Source organism: Ambystoma mexicanum, chromosome 3q (assembly GCF_040938575.1).
Source record: "Ambystoma mexicanum isolate Mex_15411 chromosome 3q, UKY_AmexF1_1, whole genome shotgun sequence".
NCBI classification, from domain to species: domain Eukaryota; kingdom Metazoa; phylum Chordata; class Amphibia; order Caudata; family Ambystomatidae; genus Ambystoma; species Ambystoma mexicanum.
The window spans coordinates 335,887,382-335,910,963 of NC_090926.1; the positions used below are offsets into that span (position 1 = coordinate 335,887,382).

Below are 23,582 nucleotides of genomic sequence, written 5' to 3' on the forward strand. Positions count from 1 at the left end.
GATCCCCTGACAAAAGCAGAGCCCCCAAAAACTAATGAGCAAACTACTTGAGATGAAACCCTTCTCTCCATGACCTTTCTGACTAAAAAACCTGTAACCTCCATGAAGATGGCAGAATTCGTGCTTATATGACATTCGGGATGAAGTACCCACATCCCCGTAGCTATGCGCAAATGGTAAAAGTGTCCCGGGGGTTTTCATGTTATATGTTTCGCCGAGAAGACTGCACCCCAAGGTCCCATGACATAACTGAACTAATGCTGCTAGAGTGCAAAGGAAGACAAATACAACCCTATTGGGAGCTCATGTAAGTGGTGCACGAAAATGCACAATATGTATGTCCAAGCTCACTATGTGTCACTGCCATCAGTCTTATTAGCGGGTTGTTCCTGCGTGCTCCACCAACCTTACTACTACCTCGCTTACCGCACATGTATAGAAATGTAACAAAATGTTGTGGTTGTTAAATACTTAGCGTATAGGTAACGCGTTTGAAATGGCCATGTGAAAGGCACTAACAATGTCAAAAACATAAGCTTTGAAAAGACTCAATGAGTATTGTATATTATATGAATGTTTATGCCTCTTCCACTTAAATCTGCAACACACGAGAAAAATACCTTTGTGAGCATATGCAAGGCCATTCCCCCCTTCCTCCCCATTGAAGCCTGCCAGACGAAAAAAGCAGAGTCCTGTGCTGCTCTGCTCCACCTCCCCCAATTCGGCTGGAGCCGCTTCAAACATTCACATTCCCCCCGCAGCACCCAAGGGCACGGCCTGCCACCTGAATTATTTACAACCCAGCAGTAAACCCCGGCCTTAAAACACAGATCCAAAGGCGCCCTTTCTTAGGCTCCACGACCCACCGGCTCACCTTAGGTTAATGGCCCCTGTAAAATTAGGACACCCAATATTATAGCAACACTACAGGAACACATTCATAATGACTTCTAACGAGACATGATAACTCGGGCAGCCCGTCCCTTGCCCTGAGACCCAACCTCGCGACCTATGACACCCGGTCAACAGGACGATGGTAACCATGTATTGATGTATCAACAAAAGACCCCACTCTAGGTGCATTCCTCCTGTGTTGCATTAACCTGTAGAATAACCTATTGGAAGATATATCGGGGAAGATAATATTGCAATGTTGAATGACTGCGGTGTGCGTGGCCTTAGGGCAGAAAGCCAGGGAAGACGTTCATCACTGACACTGGTCACGGCTGGCACAACAACAATGTCCGGATGAACCCAGCTGACCTGCCCGGCCCAGCCCAACCCACGAGGGTAACCAGTGACGTTCACCGACCACGGCAAACCACATCGCAGCAGCACCTATAGTTAGTCGTCGCCACCCAATCCCCACGAACTTGTGCCCCCTATAGCATATAGGTTCTTATGACGTTTTCTGTAAATATATACGCCTGTCTTTGCTATTGTCAGACAGAGTGCTCTCAGAGTTTGCAGAGTCCTTTGCATGCCCTATTCTGATTGATAAACTCCCATTTAAGCTCACCCGCACTTTGTCCTAGCCTTATTACCATCTTGGGAGAGTCCATTATTGTCTCTCATTGTGGGGAGGATCGTGCTATCTGGGGGACGCTCGCCTTCAATTGCCACCAGGGGAAAAGTGAACATATTATCTCTTGTGAAACCATATCAGTTTATTTTCTGTACTGCATTTATTCCACCTTGCATTTCCTTGAAACCATAAAGCATTTCAGCTACCTCATCCTCTATACTACTTCTAAATAACCAAATCAGTTTACCATTAGAACATTATCCATTGTTGATCACTGTCAGCTTTTAAGTGTGATATCTAATATTAATTTATTATAAAAGTGTGATAGATATATATTGTTTTTTCTCAAATAAACCTTTTAAATTTGCAAAACAGACCTACTTCTTGGCTCAGTGGGGTCTGGGGGATTCTAAGAGAGGGGTGTTATATAAGGGTTGTCATCCAAAGTACATGAACTGGACCTAAAAATATATCAATAAGGGTTTCCCTCAGCATCCCAGACTAGGCATTGACTTAGCTGTAGTGTTGAAGTGAAGCCGCTTAACAAAGTGGGGGCTCGTCCGGGATTCTGGGTTAGATCTATCACTTGTGCAGATTAATACAGTGTGCTAACTGACAGGAGACATGGATCCGGTCGGATCACCACTCTGTGCTACGCTGTAAAGCACTCCTCAAAGGAACGCTCTAAGGAAACGGTCTGTTTTGCAAAAATAAAATACAAACTTCTGTAAATCAGGAAGGAACTCAAATTCCAGAATGACGACACTGGTAGACATCAAAATAGCCAGAGAGCACTTCTTACATAAGCTATTTGTGAGAGGTGAGTGGACTCATCAGGACCAAACGGTCTGGTTGCAGGCAATCGCGCAACAGGTCACTGAAACAGGGTCAGATTTATGGAGAGATCAGGGTCCCCTACATGTGGCCCTGAGTGAACTATATATGGCCTCTAAAGCCAAAGATGAACATAATAAGATTGCCAGGATAGCGGCATATTTGTACCTATATATGGGAGCCATGCAGGACAAATGTGCTGAAGGCCAAGATCTGGCAAATAGGCAACAGATGGCGTTAGAGAAGGCCCAATCTGATCTGGACTCTTCTGAGCAGAGGCTGCTCAGGAGCCAGGAGTCAGAAAAGGACAGCAGACAGTACATCACTAAAATAAAGGAGGATATGGATGTGCTGCAACAGGAAAAGGCGGACCAGGATACCAGATTTCTGGCCTTGCAGAAGGAGTACCAAGAAGGTTTGGACTCCCTACTGCAGAGCCAGAAAAAGCTGGAGCAACAGTTAGACTTCAATAGGGCATGTGCTGAGCAGGTAGTCACCCTGCAAAGCCACCTAGATAGGGAGAAGGCAGAGAGCAATAAACTGATGTTGAAAGACCTGAATACCCAGGCAGAGTTTGACCAGGAGCGCCAGAAAGCTGGTGCCTTCCAAAGGCAAAGGGACGACCTGGCGGCCCAGATGCAGGCTCTTAGTCAGGAAAGGGATACCTTAGGCCAGGGAGTCTGCCACTTAAAAAGGAAAATGGAAGAAAATCACCTGGCCCTCCAGGGACTGGGTGACCTCCAAAAAGAACACCAGAACTTGTTATAGCACACCAGGAGGGTGTAGGATGCTCTGGCAAGAAAGGAACAGGCCAATAGGGACACAGCTCAGGAGGTAACCCTGCTGCAGCAAAGACTGGCCCAGTACTCCAGGACCAATCAGGAGGCACAGAGAGAGAATGAGGCTCTCTGCCAGCACAATGATAGGCTCTAGGAACAGGTAGTGTTGCAGGAGAGACTGATAGAGTCTTGTAAGGCCTTAACTGAGGAACTGAAAGTGCAGGATCTTGCATAGCAACAGGGAACAGGGGTGGATAGAGATGAGGTTCGCTGGGAAAGAGAAACTCCTGAGCATAACCTCAGGAGCCCTAGTAACAGAGGCCTTCATATCTCCCAGTCCCTGGACTCTGCCACCCCCATGTCCCCTCGCGCACATGAGCCCAGGGCCATGGGGATGGCAGATTACTATCCAGCTAGAAGTATGGGACTCATAGGCCAGTACCTCCCAGGAATGGATGGGCGGGCATCCGGGTATGGGCACCCAAGCACAGTGCAATTTAGTGGGGAACCCCAGGAGAGTAGGCCCATTAAGGGCATCCTGAAAACCTCTGCCCAGTTAGGTCAGTGGGGGCGGTACCCATCAAATCCTTGCAGCAAGGAGGGATCTGAAGACTCCTCTGAGCATTACAGGACACAGGAGACCAGGTCCCCACATTCTGCGAGCCATTCCCAGGCTCGCAGAATCCGGGAAAACCTGGAAGATCAGACGGGCACCTCTGGGAGCAGTGCTTCTGAGTCAGAGGATGAATGGACCAGGGTTACCCGAACCAAAAAGGCCAATAAGGCAAAAAGGGCCTTGCTTAAGGACCCATTGAAACAAATAAAGGCAATAAGGAGTGTCATCACGCCTTATCATAAGAACGCCAAGTATTCTGTTTGGGAACACTTGGAGCTCTATGAGCAAATGATGGAGACTTTCCATTTGAAGGACAGCAGTAGCTGCATCCAGTATGTCAAATGGACCTTCTCACCAGAATACTCCAGTTTCTTTGCAGGGCTGGAGGATCAAAACCATTCAAGGTGGTCTACATGCAGGCCGGCCATCTTGAAACATTGTTTCTGTGCACAGAAATCCTCAAGAGGCTCGCAAGGCAGCCTACAATTTGCAATGTGGGGAGGATCAGGCCCCACAAGAGTTTGTGCAAGAATTAAAGCGTGCTTTTGCGCAGACCACCAGAAGGGTACGCACGGATAGCAGAGAATTTATCAATACGTTTTTCCATGCCTTACCCAAATACATAATGACCCAGCTCGTGAGAGATTTTCATGAGAAAAGATCTTTAGACTGGGTCATTGAACAGGCTACCCGGATCTATGAGGTGCAGAAGCCCATAGAAAATAAAAGCAATACCCAGAAAAATCCCAAAACCAACAGCACCCCTGCTGCTGCCAAGGTGGCAGAGGTAAAGGTTGCCCCCGTTTTAGATTTGGAGATGGGGGGGGCCTAAAAACCTGCCTGCAACAAATAATTCACAGCCCAGAAGGCACTCGGGCCAGTCGCAGACAGGGAGTCGAGGAGGTAGTCCCACAAATGGGGTCCCTCACTCCCCTGATAATGTAAGTCCCTGCTACAAGGGAAACCGACCCATCTTGGGTTATGTGTGGACTCCTCCAGCCCAAGGGGGGGGATCCAGCCAAGCACCTGACCCAGGGAACTTCCCTCCTAACGGCCCCCAGGAGGGCAGAAATTCACCAAATCCTGGGCAGAACTTTTTCCCCAGGTATCCACCCAATTTCCAGGCCCAAAATCATCCATCCTTCTTTCCCCAATTCCCTGAGCCCAGACAACCTAATCCCGGAGAGGGGAGGCCAAGGGTGGAGGGGTACCCGAATCTTCCCAACCCAGGGTATTACCAGAGAAGGGATAGCTACCCTTCCCGGGATCAGCCCAGGGGAGAAAATAGAGCCCCGTATCAGCCTGAGCGTGTTTCCCAGTTAGAGCGCCAGGTCCAAAATATGGCACGGGATCTGGGTCACATACTGAGGGCTCAACAGAACCCTCAGATGAGCATGCCACAGGAGAATGTCCCAAACTCTGGACCTGGTGCTCCAGAACAATGACGGGGGCAGCACCCCAATAACCCACCGGTTCCCAGGGAGGAGGCACAAGGGGAAGGGGGGTGTAAAGCCTTGGAGGAAATTTCCTTCCCAACTTGTAAACAGCCCCTGGAAAACCAGGAACCGGAAACAAAATCTCCTGCCCCTGAAAGCCTGCCTCCCAAGGAGCAGAGGGGGGTAGGAGAAACAAAGGACCCAAACAGACCCACTTTGTGGAGGAGGTACAGGTCTTCCAATTTGAGGGAGAGGGATCCTCAGAAGATCCTGGGAAAAGGATCTTCTCCTTCAGAGATGGGGGAACTCCTCCCAAGGAAAAATGGGTCCCAAGGGATGCCAATTCAGACTGGGGAGATGTGGAGACTGAGCTACCGCCGCCCATCATCTCATCCCAGAACCGACAATACCAAAATCCCCTGGGTCAAACCCATCCTGATGACTGCCTCCAAAAAGGATGGGGCGGCCCAGAACCCGAAACCATTTCCAGTTTCCAACTTTTTCTTTCAGATTCCCCAGGCTCTTCACAAAATTCTGCCCAAATCTCTTCGCTAGCTATGTCCAAAACCAGAAAGTTAGCCCACCAGTTGTCCAAAAATGTGCATTATCTGTCCCCCCTTGAGGAGAAGGAGGGAAGATATTATGCCCCGGTACAAGTACAGGGGCAGGGTACAATTTCGGCACTGGTGGACACTGGATCCCAAGCTACCCTTCTGTCCAAAAGGGCCTTTGATGAACTGAATGCAGGAAGGGGGAGAATTACTGTATTCCTCTCACCTCTCTTCCTGGACAACTGCAGAACTTTGACGGGAAGGAAATTCCTGTCGAGGGGACTGCAGATTTGGACATCAAAATTGGGCGACACAAGGTGAAACATCCGGTCATAGTAGTGACTCCAGAGGGCACCCCTTGTTTACTAGGGAATGACCTCCTGAGAAGGTTTTCACCCCTAATAGATTGTGTAAACAAGGTCCTCTGGACCCAGACTAGCCGACCAATAAAATTAAAACAGTGTCAACCATGTTAATTTAAATGGCACCTGCCACATGGTTGAACAAAAATCTGACCAAGTAGAATTTCACTTCCAGGACAACCAAATTCCAGACGTGACAGTAATAGCAGTAGGACAACAGACTGGTGATGGGGGGTCCTCTCTATTTCTGAAAATCAACCTTCCTTCCAGTTTAAGGTGGTATTCCACACTGGAAGGAAACACCCTGAAATTCTTTACTAATCCACAATCAGAAACTCCCACTCCTATAGTCCAGAAAGATGTGAAATCAGCTCAGAGCCTGGCTGATATTCAGCAAATTGGAGAGCAGTTGTTCATCCCTGTTCAGTTAAATGATGGGAAGGACTCTGTTCTCGCTCGAGTGTGTGTGAACAACGGTAAGAGCTTCATCAGCGAAGCCATGTCCTGCCAACTCCCAAAAGATCCAGCCATTCCCACATTCAAACTGATAGACAAATGGGAAATGGACCTGGAAGCACCTAATTCCAAACATCTCCTGCCAAGCAGATGTATGCTCAAGATCTCCATTGGCAACAAGAGCATAGTCCATAACTGTTGGGTCGTGCGAGACGTCACTGCCGCCTTTTACTTAGGCAGTGACATTCTCAATCGCTTTGCCATTAGTTTGGACCTAATAAACTTCAAAGCTTGGTCCTGATTAGCGGATAATCCCATGGGCTTTGATGATCAAGAAAAAGCATTTAGGTCAGCTCAATTGCTACCTTATGCAGTTGAAATTCAGCTAAAAGAGGAATTCACCATCCCAGAAAGAACCCGACAATTCTCCCTGGAAGTGAAAGTTAAAAGAGGACAAAAATTGAAAAACCCTGATGCTTATATTCATCTAAATGCTTCTCTCCAACAGCAAGGGTTAGGGGTAAACCCAACACCCTTAGTCAACATAGAACATGACACCATTCCAATAGAGGTGGATAACAGCGACTTAAAGAATATTAATCTAGCCGCAGGCACCATTATTGGAATGGCGGTTGATGACCGACATTTCTCCATTGATTTAGGAAATGAACTGTTAGGACCGATCCCCAAGGACTGTTTTGACAGTGACAGTGAGGACAATACAACACCAGACAGGATTTTCACCCGGCATGAGGGGAAATTCCTGGTGTACACTTCTTGCCCTTATGGTAAGGAAGATGTGACTTGTGATTTCAGGAGGGATGGGGTGATTTTCCAAGTCCATGCAGACTGCCTTTCCCACCTGAAGCCTCCAGTCCAAATCAGCACTCTGACCAGGGACTTCTCCACCCAGCTGGAGGAGGCCGCTGAGATAGCCAAACCAGAAGTCTTTCCAGGCTTCAGGCAGATGGTGGAAGAGAGGGTCAACCTAGCTGGTGCCTGCGTGACTCTGGAACAGAAGCAAAAGTTGAAACAAGTTTTCTTGGATTTCCAAGATCTCTTTGCGGTAGACTCATATGACTGTGGTTGCACCGACATCCACACCACAACAATTCCCACGGACCCTGGAATGACTCCAGTGTTTGTGAAGCAATATCATTTGCCTCTCGCATCCATGGAGTCCCTTACTGAAATAATTAAGAACCTTGAGTCCCGGGGAATAATCCGTCCAGTACACAGCACCTTCAATAATCCGGTGCTGGGAATATTGAAGCCAAACGGCCAGTGAAGACTCTGCGCCGACCTTAGGGAGCTCAACAAACGGGTCCATACTTCCCGATGGCCTCTGCCCTACATTGACCAAGGGCTGGCCCAGATTCAAGGGTCACGAGTATTCACTGCAATAGACCTGACCAATGGATACTGGACCGTGCCTGTCAGTAGGGAGGACCAATACAAATTAGCTTTTACCTTTGGGGGCCAGCAGTAAACCTGGACCCGGTCTCCCTTCGGATACCTCAACTCCGGCAATGAATTCAACATTTTCTTACATAAGGCCATGCCCGACCTGGGTGCGAGGGGTAACCTGGCTTATGTAGATGATGTCCTCATCAAAGGTTCATCTGTGGAGGAACACATAGCGGAGATCCGTTATGTTCTGACACAGTTGAGGGCCGCCGGAGCAAAACTTTTCTTTCAGAAAGCACAGTGGTGTAGAACCCGTGTTAATTTCTTGGGGCATGAGATTACTCCTCAGGGTCTCTGTCCCCAAGAAAAGAAAGTGGAAGCACTCCAGAAACTGAAGGATCCCACAACTCTGCGGGAATTAAGGAGCCTCCTTGGACTGACTAATTACAGCAGAAAGTTCATTGAGGGCTACGCAGAGATCACTAGACCCCTGATTCATCTCCTGAAGGGGGGGGTCAAGTGGGAATGGGGTCCAGAACAATCCGAGGCAGTAAGACAACTCAAGAGAAGCCTCTCACAAGCGCCTTGCCTAGCTTACCCTGTCAGAAACAAGGAGTTCTTCCTGGAGACAGGGTTCTCTAATACGTGCTTGACGGCAGTATTATACCAAAAGCATGACAAGGTCAATAAAGTAATCTCCTATGCGAGCAAAACTTTATCCTCTGTGGAGGAAAAATTGAACGATTGTGAGAAGGCACTCCTGGCAACGGTGTGGGCATTGAAGAATTACCGCCCGTTTATCCAGGGGGAACACATCATAGTTGAGACACCACACCAGCCTCTGCAATATCTCCAGAGTGACAGAATCCGGGCCGGAAATGTGAGTAATTCCCAAATTACTTCCTGGATTCTGTCAATGCAAGGCTTTCCTGTGGAGGTCAGATATGGCCAAAACAAGAAGAGTCCCCTCGCGCAAGGTCTGGCTGACTTGCATGATTGTGCCAGAGAAAACTGTCTCAAGGACGGAAGTCTAAAAATCAAAGACAACATGGAGGGATACCTTAATTCCCCACACAAAGTCTTTGAAGAAGACAAGTGTGAGGGAATGCCCACTGTCTATGTGGATGGATGCTCGTACCATGTTGACAACAACGGGGAGTAAGAACAGGTGGCCGGCGTAGGGAATGCATGGGTGAATGAGTCCCCAGAACCCTCCGCTGGATACAAAATTGGTCCCCGAAGTAGTCAGGTGGCAGAATTGATGGCTGTGCATCAGGCCATCCTCACTGCTGTCCAACATCAACTCCACAAACTGGTCATAATCACAGATTCGGATTATGTACGGAATGGGTTCGTGGAGCACCTGGTTAATTGGAAAACCAGAGGCATGTTATGTGCTAATAACCAACCCTTCAAACATGGGAAGTTAATCCAAAATATTGATGATCTGGTCACATCGAATGGGATGACCATCTACTGGAAAAAGATCAAGGGTCATTCCGAAGTAGAGGGGCCAGACAAAACTGGAAATGATTTAGCTGATCAGCTGGCCAAAACCGGGGCCATCCAAGGGGAAATCCAGGTCACTGCTATCACTAGGTCCCAGACAAATGCTCACAATGATCTTTCAACTGCACAATGGAGTAAGGAGACCCCTGATGCTGATTTGATTACAGCCCAGAAGGGGGATCCAATAATTGGTAAGTTTTACCAACACATTGAGGACCCTGAGAACTTTCCCCTGACGGATACCGATTACATTGGGAAAGAGGACCTAAGAGTGTTGATGAAATGTCCAAAAAGGTTCCGAATCCAAGACGGGTTGTTGGTAAGGAAATCCCAAGCTGGCCATGATCAGTGGGTGGTCCCTACCTCATTCCGAAGCCTGATGTTAAGTCACGGCCATGATGCGGCCACCGCCGGTCATAGGGGGTTTCACACAACACTGGAAATCTTAAGAGAGGTTGCATACTGGCCACACATGGGGCAGGACCTCGACCAATACTTGAAGGGGTGTCTTGTGTGTGCACAATTTCAGCCATCATCCCTCACACACCGTGCGCCTCTCCAAAAGAGGGGGATGACACTGCCATGGTCAGATTTGCAAATCGCTTTTGTAGGCCCGGTAATTCGCTTGTCTAGAGGAAACAAGTACATGTTGACCGTTACATTCTTGTTTACCTAGTGGGTGGAATGTCTCCCAGCCCCAAACTGCAAGGCAGAAACAGCAGCTGCCCTGATGATTAACCACATCTTTTCCTGTTTCGGTCTACCTCAAAGTATTGAGTCAGACAGAGGTAGCCATTTCACCAGCGAGGTAATGACAAAGATGTGGGAGATACTGGGGGTTAAAAGGAAGCTACACATTGCTTACAGGCCAGCTTCTTCTGGAGCAGTGGAGAGATACAACTGAACCATTGTGAGCATATTAAAAAAGTTTGTGGCAGATTCTGGGCCAAGTTGGGATATCCGATTACCTCTGGTCCTAATGGCCATCAGATCTACCCCTTCATCTGCAACTAAAATGTCACCATTTGAGTTGATGACCGGACACAAGATGGTGCTTCCCCAGCATCTGCTCTACAGGACCCAAGAGCAGACACTGGTAAATGCCTCCACAACTCATGAGTATGTGGAGAATTTAAGGAAACACCTTCAGCGTGCTTTTGCCTATGCTCAGAGGAATCTAGAAAGATCAGCTGATAGCATGAAAACCCACTACGACCTGAAGAACACCAGGAAGGAATATACTGTGGGGGACCGGGTCTATCTATACAATTTCCAAAGGAACCAGGCCAAACAGCGAACATTTTTGCCTACATGGAAGGGACCCTTTGAAATTATAGACAAGATCTCCCTGTTGCCTACACAATCTGCATCCCAAAGGTAATTTGGCGGAAGGGGAAGATAAGTGGGTCCATATTAATCAGCTGAAGTGTTGCCATCCCAGGCACACTCTGCAACAACTGGAGGAATCCACTGGAATCCCAGAGGGGGCCGCTCCAGAGTAATTCAGTTCCAACACTAAAATATCCCACATATAGTCTCTAAAATATTATGATGCTTGTAAGCCACTGTCTCTGAATTATATCTTGTTTTTCAAAATTGGAATGCTATGTCTATTAAAGTATAAAATGTATATGTCGCCCCACTATATCAATAGTGGGGGAGAAATGTCTATGAATAGGTAATGCCGCTTTTGCTTTATCATCCTAGGAGAGAGGAAACCATGGAGACTGACCATGGAGGACGACTGGGGACCGGGAGCAGAGACCCGAGGGGCCCGGGGTACCGGCCAATATTCCCATCAGGACCTGTGAGGAGAACCGATCGATCCAACTGGGTGGAGGAAAAGATGCTGAACTGTGCCATCTACAGAATTGGAAGAAGATAATGCGGACATACCAGCACAGGGCTCAAAACATCCTTGGCACGCGACTTCCCCTCGACTCGAATCAAAGCGCAGTCGGGCGGGGGGCTTTGTCAAGGATTTTGACCCATGTTGAATCCTTAGACTGGGTAGATGTGGGGATGAGCTGTCGCCGCCCACATTCATGCCAGAATCCAGGAGAACTGCGCAGTTGGCATAAGACCACTCCAAAGATACAACCTTCTGGTGGGGGGTTCCACATCACCACTCTACTGTAAGGATGCCATCAAAACAATGTTAAGCAAGGGTCCTATACTATCAAGCAAAAGACCACTCTATTGAAATGCAGTAATTCAAGACAGATCCCAAAAATGGATGCAATACCCGTACTCACCACTATCAGAAAGCCAGCATTTTAAAACCACCACACTTTTGTGTAAAACTGAACAGAGGAACCCAAACCAGGCCAAGGAAAGACTTGCTAAGAGGTGGATACAATGTAAAACTATATTCTGAAATGACTTGAAGGAAGTAATTATTTAATGTACATGTAAAATTGTAAGTTTTGATTTAAACTGGGAACTAAAGTAACATTTAGCTGAATTCTGCCTGACAACAACCCCCGACAGGAGTTGAAACTTGATCAAACTGCATTCCCAGGCCTGGCTGCCTCCTGCTTCCCCACCAAAAGGAGATGACACCTCTCTGATTAGATTAGGGGAGGGGCACCTGCAGGAGGTTGAACAAAGCCTTGTCCTGGACTCAGGCAAATGTTATATTGGGGTGGCCGTAAAGTGGCTTCCTCTTGGGAGAAGTGGGAGGGGCAGTGCCTCTGCTAGCAGCTGAGCTTGGGGGAAGTGGATAAACCAGTTATTCCACCCTGTGATGTGGGAAGCCACACCCCTTTTTGACCAGGGCATCATTTTAAAAAGATAGATAACTCATAGTGCGGACTGGTCAAAATTATATAAGTAATATCATTATTCTTGTGATTTTTCTGTGCACGTTTTAAGAGGTGTTAGGACCCTGTGGTGTATTCTGGGGGGTTGCTAGCGGAAAATAGGGTATTACTCCAAATGTATGCATGTTAAAAATCTGAGAGGTCATCAATTAATGTCCATACTCCTTGCGCACATGTGTGTAATTTTTGGTAAATGTCCGATATTGGGAAACCAGTCAAAAAGCGCAAAATGTTGTCATTTTTGAATGCAAGCCCCCAGGAAGATCAGAGGCGGACAAGCATGGACCATAAGGAATATATAATGTGTACATGTAATGTCAACCACTTGTGTATCTGGGAAATATGTATTTGAATCAAATATAGACTTGTGGGCAAATGGACGAGGGGAGGATCCTCTGACCCATAAACAGACCTCATCATGATGACAATCCATTTCCTTCCCCCAATCATGGGAGAGGGGAGAATTGGGCCAATAACAAGTAGAGAGGGGCATGCTCAGTTATGCCACGCACACACCCACTTCCAAAACACATAAAAAGAGACTGCTGGGACAGGTAGAGACATTCAATTCCATTTGCTGCGGAGCATGCTGACCGACAACTTCACATCCAGAGATCCAACACTTAGACTTCCAAGCTAAACAGAGACTACAGAACTTTGAACCAAGAAGGCCCACTGCAAGCAAAAGTATTTGTCAGCAGGCCTCAAAATCTTTTGCAAACTATTCAACAGCCGGGCGAGCTGTTTGAATTCTTTCCCCAGAACTTTTGCCTGAACCGCAGACCAGACCCAGACCGCTGTGAGCAGAACCAGAGATCCGGATCGCTGTGAGCAGAACTGGTGCCTGATTGACCCGTCGAGCAGAGAGAACCGCCGCTGGACGTGTTGACCAGATCCGTGACGAGGCCCATTCATTTCAAAATTAGGAGTGAGTATCCGCCAGAACTGTGCAGAACCCAATCTCTTAGTTAAAATAATCTAATCCAAACGATTTTAACCTAATTAGAACAGCCTCCTAGAAATCGTGTCATCTGTCATTTTTAAAGCTGCACAACTGTCACCTGTCGATTCTGCAGCTGCAAGCTGTCACCTGTCATTTTGAGTTTTACTTTAAATCTGAAAATTTACCTTTATTAAATCGTCCGTATCTCTGGAACCGTTTGTCCTGGGAACGAGATTTAACTTTCCTCTGAAAGCTTAGAATCTAGGCGTTCCAACAAGCCTAGAACCGACTTTCTCCTTATACTTTTACCGCAATCGCGATTTACGCACTCGCGAAATTTACCGCGATTTGCGATTTGGCTCAATTTCACCACTTGTCAAAATAGCAGCTCCATTCCTTCCTTTGTTAAAATCCGTTTGCAACCTGGTAATAACTCATAGAGCATTGCTAAAGTGAGCCTGAACTAATACCAGCAAGCATCTCTCACTCACCCTGAATCTCTAGAGGGAATTAAAATCAGTTAGCACATTTTCCCATCCATTGCCATCACATTTAAAAGCATTTTGGGCCTGTGTTTCAAATTTCTACCTGTTTCCTCTAAGCTTGCTGGGGGGGAATTGAATTCCGTATTGTATTTGATTGTATTCCTGAAGACTGTGTGTGTTACTTCCATCTCCTTGCATTGCATATAGGGGGGGTGAATTGCCACCAGGGGAAAAGTGAACATATTATCTCTTGTGAAACCATATCAGTTTATTTTCTGTACTGCATTTATTCCACCTTGCATTTCCTTGAAACCATAAAGCATTTCAGCTACCTCATCCTCTATACTACTTCTAAGTAACCAAATCAGTTTATCAGTAGAACATTATCCATTGTTGATCACAGTCATCTTTTAAGTGTGATATTTAATATTAATTTATTATAAAAGTGTGATAGCTATATATTGTTATATTTCTCAAATAAACCTTTTAAATTTGCAAAACAGACCTACTTCTTGGCTCAGTGGGGTCAGGGGGATTCTAAGAGAGGGGTGTTATATAAGGGTTGTCATCCAGAGTACATGAACTGGACCTAAAAATATATCAATAAGGGTTTCCCTCAGCATCCCAGACTAGGCATTGACTTAGCTGTAGTGTTGAAGTGAAGCCGCTTAACATACTGACATATACCCGTCCTGTATAGGCCTCCACTAATGAGCCTCTCAGTTGCTGAGGAGTGCCTCCACCAAACGGTTCGTGCCCACACCCCACTCCCCTCTTAGGGGCTGGAGTACCGGGTGGTATAGTGTCCAACTAGTCCCACATCTCACTTGGTCGCTGAAAGAAAAAGGAACGGCCCTCCATTAGCACTTTCAGTCGTGCTGGCAAGAACATCATATACTTGTATCCGAGGTCCCTTAGCCTCCGTCACACCACGTCGTATGAATTACTCTTCTTCAGTACTTCCTGTGTGAAATCAAGGAAGACCAAAATCCTCATGCCGCCCACCTTATATACTGTGGTTCTTCTTGCATCTTGAAGGATCACATCCCGATCATGAAAATATAACAGCTTTGCTACTATGGCCCGTGGCAGCGCACACACTGGGGGTTTCCTTCCGGGAAATCTGTGTACCCTCTCAATAGTGAACCACATCAAGAGACGCCTGATTTCCAAAGTCTCCACAAAGAGCTGGTTCAGGTATAACTCCATGCTTGGGCCTTCCTCTCACTCTGCAACCCCAAATATACATATTTTGCTGTGCCGTGAGTGGCCCTCTGCATCTTCCAAACGAAGTTCCAGTGATCTTGTGGCTGCTGTAAGTGCATTGATCCGTGATTGCAGCACTGTCACTGTGTGCCCACGGATACTGTTTGCACTTTATTCTCCAACGATATTCTTGAGTCTTGTATATCCTCCAGAAGCCATCCCATCGTCACGCTTTCTTCTGCAAATTCCGGGCCTCTTTTGTCATCCACCGGGGGCATTTATGGTGTAGGCTGATTAGCTTTGCCACCATACATTGTTCCAGTTTCTGCTGTTGGGCCTTAACCATCGTCTGGTTGCAGAGCTACTGTGCCTCTTCCACCTGTACTATGGATCACACCCTATCAGTTATAGACAGACCACAGTCACCAGCAAGTTGTCACCACTTCACTCTCCCTTCGAGTCCACTCTGACCCTTGACGAACCACAGACAGCAGAAATGTCCCTCTTCTTCCAGTACAGGCCTGCAGTAAGTTCAACCTGCTCTTTGGAGAAGGGGTTCCCCTTGGTCTGTTTATAGACCTCCTCGTGGCCCGTTACTCTGGAAAGACCATCACAGTGCACTTGCTCGTCCACCTCCCTCATGTCTCCAGCACTACAACGTAGCCAGTTTCCAGCAGCCCAGCGAACAAAGAGGCGCCTCACTACTCTGTCGGCCTCTCACAGCCCCTGCCAGCTGAGGCAGATTGAAAACGTGTACCCGCTCTTTTTCTCTGGAGTCACAGCGGGCCACCAACAGCACACTGCCGCCTCAACGGGCCCATAGACCCCACCTTCAGCACCCGTGGCAGCCAGCACCTCACCTTTCTCAACTCAGTGCTCCAGACCTCTCCTTTGCAAAGCAGAGCCTGCAATGCACATCCAGCGCCCGCTACGTGTCCGCTCAGACCACGGGCATAGCAGCAAGCACCCAGCGGGGCACGTACAGCAGCGGTCTCGCTGGGACTGTCGCTCGGGATCCTTCTCTAGAATTCCGGTTTGAGCAAGCGTTGCACACCATTTGCCGCATGCCCATTCAGAGGTCCAAGCCAGGAACAGACAGAAGGCGTCATCAATTCTCCCATGTTCACACCAACCGGGGCACAAAACCTTCAGGGGCTCATCGTCCATCGCAAGTTGTGTGAGGGTGCGGGATATGTCAAGATATCTAGGGATGGCTCCCAAGGTGCGACAGAGCTCAAAGAGAGGCGGCCATGATGGTCTCCAGGTTTGAGCTGATTTGGTTGAAGACCACACGTTCATGTATGGAAGGCATAAAAGCCTTCTGTCTTCCATACGTTAACTCCTATGGAGTGCATGTTCCATTAGGGCGTAACGTTAATGGAAGTCATTAATGGAAGGGTAAAAAAGCCTTACAATAATGACATGCCCCTTTTCCATTCATTTGTATGATGGTGGTGCTTTTACACCTGCCATTAACTTTACACTCAACATGAGCTTTTAAGGAGAGGGAGGGAGTCGGCAGAAACACAAGATGGTTTCTCCCCTCCTCTTCGCTATACAAATTAATGAAAATTGGGCATGACGTTAATGAAAGGCGTTAATGGAAGGTGCTTTTAAACTTTTACTTAAGGCTTTTACACCTTTCTTTAACATCACGCCTTTCATTAACATCACACACCATTTTTATTCATTTGTATGGCAGAGAAGAGGGGCGTAACGCAACTTGCGTTTCTGCTGCCTCCCTCCTTCTCCACCATAGACATGCCACACTGGGCCTCTCTATGGAGCCTGCTGGTTTAATGCACCAGCATAAATCAAACGGACTCCATAGGGATCCATTGTACTCGCAGATTGCCATGCTTGCATGGCAGGCAGTGTGTACAATTAAACGCTGACTATCATGGCCATAGAGCAGGCAGCATTTAATTGTAATTGTAAACACTGTCTTCCATGCAAGCATGGTAGGCAGAGTTTTTTCATTTGCACGGCGGAGTTTAAATGTGCAGGGCAAAAGGCGGCGTACAAGCGTGTATTTTCAATTGACAGCATTCCAATCCCCCATCAATGTCCTGAGTTTTTCAGGGATCTTTCAATGAAACTGTCGCCCAATGCAGAAGAATAAGCATAGGCATCCTTCTCCCAAAACCTATCAGTGGTGGTATAACATTTCCAAACAATCAAATACTGTAAATCATCTCCACAAGCATGTGAACAACTCAGTGCCTCAATCAACATATTATCAAAAGAATCCAATTTAGAAGGTTTTTACTGAGATGTCTGGAAAACGGGCTGGATCTTCCATGCACTATGCAACTTTAAATGAGTGGGATTAATAATCTGTCAACCAAAGAAGGGCAAAACAATTGAGCAAGGCTTACATAGTGACTGACCGAGCTGCCAAAACGTAACAATTAAATCTTATTACCAACTGCCTATTTGAAGAGATTTTCTCCAGGACCAATCAGTGAACTCTTTCAAAGCCCTTCCACATTCCTCCAAATTAAGAGCCACTATGTCACCAGCACCATACAGGCCACCATAAACGGCGTGGAAGTGGGAGCCAGCTGCTCGAGGGGAATCACTCCAGGAACAACGTGTGGATGGAACCCACACAAACAAACGAGAAGCTTCAGCTCATTAGCAGAATGCGTCACATTTTTACAAGCAAACTCTGCTTTGGATAGCCACATTTTCCAGTTAGATCCACAAAGCACTGCAGATACTTCTCTAAAGTGTAATTGAAACTCTCTTTGTAGGTCTATCGGTTTGTTGGGAACTGTCAGGGGAAACAACCCTTTCCACTCCCAAAGCTGTGCATACCACTCCCGAGCGTTTTGTAATACATTGAAAACTTCCATCAGGAATAATCTTACATGATATCTCATACAGGCAAAACATTTTAATAAAATTATTCGAGCAACTTCCACATCTGCAGGCAAACCCTTCCATGAAATAAAATGTGCTATCATGGAAATTGTTATGATGTGTCTTGGTAGTAATGCTATGGGAACATGGAACGCCACTGTGGAATGTATACTCTTGTGTTGTTACTCCAGATTCTACTGACAGCAGTTTGCCGATTGGAGCTGAAGGGAGAAGGCTGACGACGGCACCAGCAAGGTGGAAGCTGTCTGCTGGATGAACTTTGCATCAGCAAAGTAAGTGATTGCCCCCTGCAGAGGTTACCCTCAATGAAGCAATGTGCATGCGTATCGGCAGCGCTCCCAAACGCTCCATTTATTTGTATTAACGGCCATAGCAGGAGCTTTCGCTCTGAAAAGTAAACAAAAAAAAAGGACCTTACGACGTTCTCCGGCATGCATCCATTTCTGTTTTTCAGTGTTGGGACAATGCTTCATCGCGCGTGTGTGCGTGAGTGACCCGACGTGTTAATGTGATTCTGGTTGCCTTAACAACCACCTTCGCAGTGCTCTACTCTACTATAAAGCTACCGTATCTCACCTCTCTTGAAGTACAAGTCTACAGTGTCACCAATTGAAAAGGGGTTACAGGCATCCATCACAGCCTGCAGTGCAATTCCATATCACAGCATTTAAGGAACAAAGGTTGCAAGTTTCCCAAAGAAGAATAAAATGGCAATGCCTGGCGTACCAGGTCCTCCTGTGTTTATGGCTTCATCTGGTCCAGTTTAAGTAAAATGGGCCCGATGGAAGAAATGTTTTCTTCATTACTTAAAAGTTGCATGTGGAGGCTCTTACTCCAAAGATAGAAAACATTCTTTATTGATGCATTTTTTTAGATATTAGGGGCAACATATCTCTGATACGCTCCCCCCATTAGTTGCGGATGGTGGAGGTGACTCTGCAAATGAATTGGATATAGCCCTGCGTATGCTAGATTTGCATTTCAATCCTAAAACAAGCACTATTTTAGAGTGGTACAACTTTGGTGTGCAGATTCAAGAACAAGACTAAAGTGTTGAAGTATATCTAACAGCTTTGCGCCATTTAACATTGTCTTGCAAATTCAGAGACGCTTTTGGTGCACACATCAGAGATCAATTTATGATCCATTGCAATAGCAACAAAATTAGGGAAGAACTGTGGTTAAAGGACAAACCCACCTTGGATGAAGTGTTGGACATTGCAAAACGTGAGGAACATTCCTTGACATGTGTGGCAAAATTATCAGAACATGAAAATAAGGAACCCAAAGGAGTAGCAAGCCTCGTCTGAAGGAGAAGGAGATTGTCACATAGAGAGCATTGCAATTAATGTTATCCAGGATGTTGATGAGGAAGAGCGTGAGAGTCCTTATGCCAGTATTGGTGTGAATGGTAAAGAGGTATCGATGATTGCAGATTCAGAAGCAAAAATATCGCTTATGTCTAGAGAAGTGTTTGATGTGGTGGGAGGTGATGTGCAAAATTTGATTGAACCATATGTGAATCCTGGTGGCTACAATCTTGACAAGATTGAATTATTAGGATACTTCAATGCCCAACTTGACTTAAGGGAAGAAGCGCCTAAGCAAATATGTGTGACAAGAAAGGGCGCTGCATTGTTAGGATGGCGTGACCAAAAAAGGCTGCATATTAGGCTTAAATCCAAACACACAGGAGCAAGTGTTACACATAAATAATTATATTTGAGAGAAATACCGGAAGGTATTCAGGAAGAGCATGGGCAAAGTAAAGGGAGTGAAACATCAGATCAGCACCGTTGGTATTGAGAGATAGTGTAAAGAAAGAACTCGATAAACTGCATAGTTTAGGTATAATTGAAAGAGCAGGTGGGGTCCAATGGATAATGTTAATCTGTGGAGAAACTGAAAATGAACATGAAATGATCCTAGAGCATGTGCTGGAGATTTTAGAAGAAAGGGGTGTGACTTTGAGGGAAAGAAATGTGTTTTTAGAAGAAACAAAGTGGAGTACTTGGGCCATGAAGTATCAAGTGATGGTATAAAGCGGAAATATGATATGGTGGATGCTATAAAAAGGATTGAAAGGCAGTATCTAAAGGTGAGCTGGGTTATTTTTTGGGAATGGTAGAGTTTTACCAAAAATGTGTTGTAAATGTTGCGGATAGGGTAGCGGAAATGAGGAAGTTGCTTAAAAAGGGAGAAGAATTTGTCTGGAGTGAAGGGTGTGAAAAGGAATTCTGTGAGATTAAAGACAATGATTTGGCACGTGCTTTCAAAAGTTTTGATACACATAGAAGGAGTATGATTACTGTGGATGACAGTGATAAAGGCAGTGGAGCTATTTTTTTCTCAGCTAAGGAGAGGGATGACGAGGAGATAATCGCTCATGCTTCAAGCGCATTAAACGGATCCCGTGAGGAATTACTCTGTACTGGAGAAGGAGGCGTTAGCTTGCCATTGGGCTGCTGAGAAGTTTTGCAATTTTGTTTGGGGTACAGATTTTGTTAGAAGGACTGACCATAGACCACTTAAAAGTATATTTGAGTTGAAGGATTTAAACAAGGTGTCGTTGTGTGTGTTACGACTTGGTTGACAAGAATGCAAAGTCACAAGTTTGAGGTTCACATTATTCCTGGAAAGGAAAATGTCCTGGCTGATTGTTTGTCAAGTTTGGGTGGACAAAAAGATGAAGGCGAGGAGGTTGTTTCAGACATGGTTTTTGTGACCCATGATGGGATTGTGAGTAGAGAAGAGTGGCTAGACGCTGTGAATAATGAGACTTTGGTACGCGTCAAGGATTATGTTCAATCAGAATTGCTGGAAAAGGCTGCACTCAGTGAGGGATAGAGGCCTTTCTGGGAGGTGCGCAATGAATTATGTGTGGTCAACGGATTATTATTTCGATGGGAGCATGTAGTTGCCCCTTTATCGATTCGGAAGAAAATTATGGATTTTGCACATGAGGGTCATGTAGGAGTGACACAGACCAAGGAAAGCTTCAGAAGTGATTATTGGTGGCCAGGTTTTGATCGGCGGTATGTGGAGAAGAGTTTGGCTGGTTGTATCGAATGTTGTAAGCTAGGAAAGGGTGAAATATCTAAAAAGCAACCAATGGTGGAAGTAAACACACCAATAAAGGTTTGGAATGATTTGGCAATGGACATTTTAGAGCATATGGATTTAGAAGGAGGACCAGCAAAGTTTATCATTGTTCTAATAGATGTGTTGTCACGGTCGACAGAGTTTAAAATTGTGCATAAAACTAGTGGGGAGGCCATTGTGGAATTTGTTCAGGAGGTGTTTGCTAAAGAAGGAATTCCAGGTAGTATACTTACTGATAATGGGACACAATTTACTGGAGGATGTTTTGTGGATTATGTAAAGAGGTGTGGTATAAAACATACAAGGGCAGCATTATACCATCCAGAAGTGAATGGCATGGTGGAGAGAGTGAATAGATGCATCATGGATGCCATTTGCATGGCTGGTATGGGTGGCAAAGATAAGATGTTTATCCAGGAGAGATTGTACGTGCTGCGGATGTCTCCACATGCCGTCACAGGGATCAGTCCCCGTGGCTAGGAAGGGCCAGACGGACGTGTGGCGGATGAACTAAAAGGGAAATTAAAAAAGGACAAAGTGGGGTGCGTGATCAGAGAGATTCAAAAGTGCAGAAAGAAGGAATTGAGGGTTGAGTGTGGTGATTGGGTGAGGATCAAGAAAGGAGTGGTGAAGAAAAAAGGAGATCTGTTGTATTCTAAGCCAGTGCAGGTTTACGCCTTTATAAAAGGTGAGGTGAGGGTGAGGGGTGGCCAAGTGTGGAACAAGAACAGGATTGCATTGATTAAGAGGGGATATGTAGGATGAAGGAGAGGAGATGTGTTATGATGTGGCTTGGTAGTAATGCTATTGGAACATGGAACACCACTGTGGAATGTATATTATTGTGTTGGACTGACAGCAGTTGGCCAATTGGAGCTGAAGGGAGAGGGCTGTGCTGGGGGTTATTCCTTGTTATCTTAATAAATGCTTTCTTAAGAGCTCAACGTGTAGTATCTTACCTTACATCAAAAATGTATCCACAGTAAACATTATCATGGTATTCTCTTCAGACCAAGTAAACTCTACTATAAAATCAGTCGAAATTATATATCCAGGGTGGAGGCACCATCTAATGCTCTCAGTAGTCCAGCTGGGGATGGGCAAAATGATGACCTATGGTCACAGACCTGAGAGCCAGAAACATACCGGGTGAATATGGTCACAACCGCAGCCCACCAGAATAAACATCATACTCCCCCTAATGCTACCTTAACCCCATGATAGCCTGCAGTAACCATAACATGACACATCCCAACTCCTTCTTTCAAAGCTCATCACTGGGTAAAAAACAGTAGGTGCAAATAATTCAGTCGATCCTTTCCTGCCAACATTCTGGAGGATGGCAATGAAGAAGCTCAGTTGTTATATCTTTAAGACCCTGGTCGCTGTGGTCCTCCTGGAGGATTACGCCGGGATTTCTGGGCGCCATCTTTTCTTCCAAGATGGCACTCTGAAGTCACATGCGGTAGGGGAACGAGCATTCTAGTGGTCCTGCAGTTATCGGCGACAGCATAAGCTGTGTTTACTAAATCAGAACGTGAACGCTGTTCAATGCCTCTCAATGCTCAGTAATACTTTAACCAGCTCAGCCCTCTGTTTTCTCTGGTACTCTGCCTCTCTATCCTTCCTGGTGCCACTCTGTTCACCCTTCCAAATCCTCCCTTCTTTTTTCCTTCCTTGTGGAGGTTCCATCCCTGATCATTTGCCTGCATTCATCTGGGACTGCCCTTCTTTGAATCTGCCTGCTGCATTACTTCTTCAGAATCCTGTTCTTTTGGACACCAGTCAGCACGATCCTGGACTCATCCTCTATGCTGCTCCACTCAGGTTTTTACTTCCTTTTGGAAGTTTTTTTTTTCTGGGTTTATCTGTCCGTTCCTCCGGAGTGTTATACAAAAATGAGACTATTGACTACCCCACTCATAGTCCAAACAGGCTATGCTTGGTGGTATATGTTATCTACTTATTTTGTTATTGATGCCTTCCAGATTGGTACCACATTAACAATTTTCAAAAATGCATTTTTTGCAACAGTTATCAACAAATGCCGCATGCTATTGAGACAATACATAGAACCATATCGCTTACACACCCTGAAGAGTGAACACTAAAAATCATCAATCATAAATGAGTCCATATCTTATATCAATGAGGCTTTTGACAAAAGACTTACCAACTGTTTGAAGTCTTGTATCTAAATACTGCCTCATTGATATAAGTCAGTTTTCATTAATTCAACTAACCCCTATAGTTGACTCTGTTTTTAGGATTAGATTAAGTCGATCATGCAGCATTGATTTGTGACATATAGCTGTATGTTCTGCTTTCTCTCTTTTTTAACTTTTCTAAATTTGTCTTAATAATAAATTAATATGGACTCATTTATGATTGATGATTTTTAATGTTCACTCTTGAGGGTGTGTAAGCGATATGGTTCTATGTATTGTCTCAATAGCATGCGGCATTTGTTGATAACTGTTGCAAAAAATGAATTTTTGAAAATTGTTAATGTGGCACCAATCTGGAAGGCATCAATCACAAAATAAGTAGATAACATATACCACCAAGCATAGCCTGTTTGGACTATGAGTGGGGTAGTCAATAGTCTCATTTTTGTATAACGCTCTCAGCTTTGTTCTCCCGTTCCAAGACTTTGACTCCCC

At 45.8% G+C, this 23,582-nt stretch overlaps 1 protein-coding gene across 1 annotated transcript in view; it reads right to left on the bottom strand.

The window, feature by feature from the left end:
- The window catches only part of ITK (IL2 inducible T cell kinase), a 496,552-nt gene that overhangs the window by 109,502 nt on the left and 363,468 nt on the right, over positions 1-23,582 (bottom strand). The gene's annotated exons all lie outside the window — the stretch shown is intronic.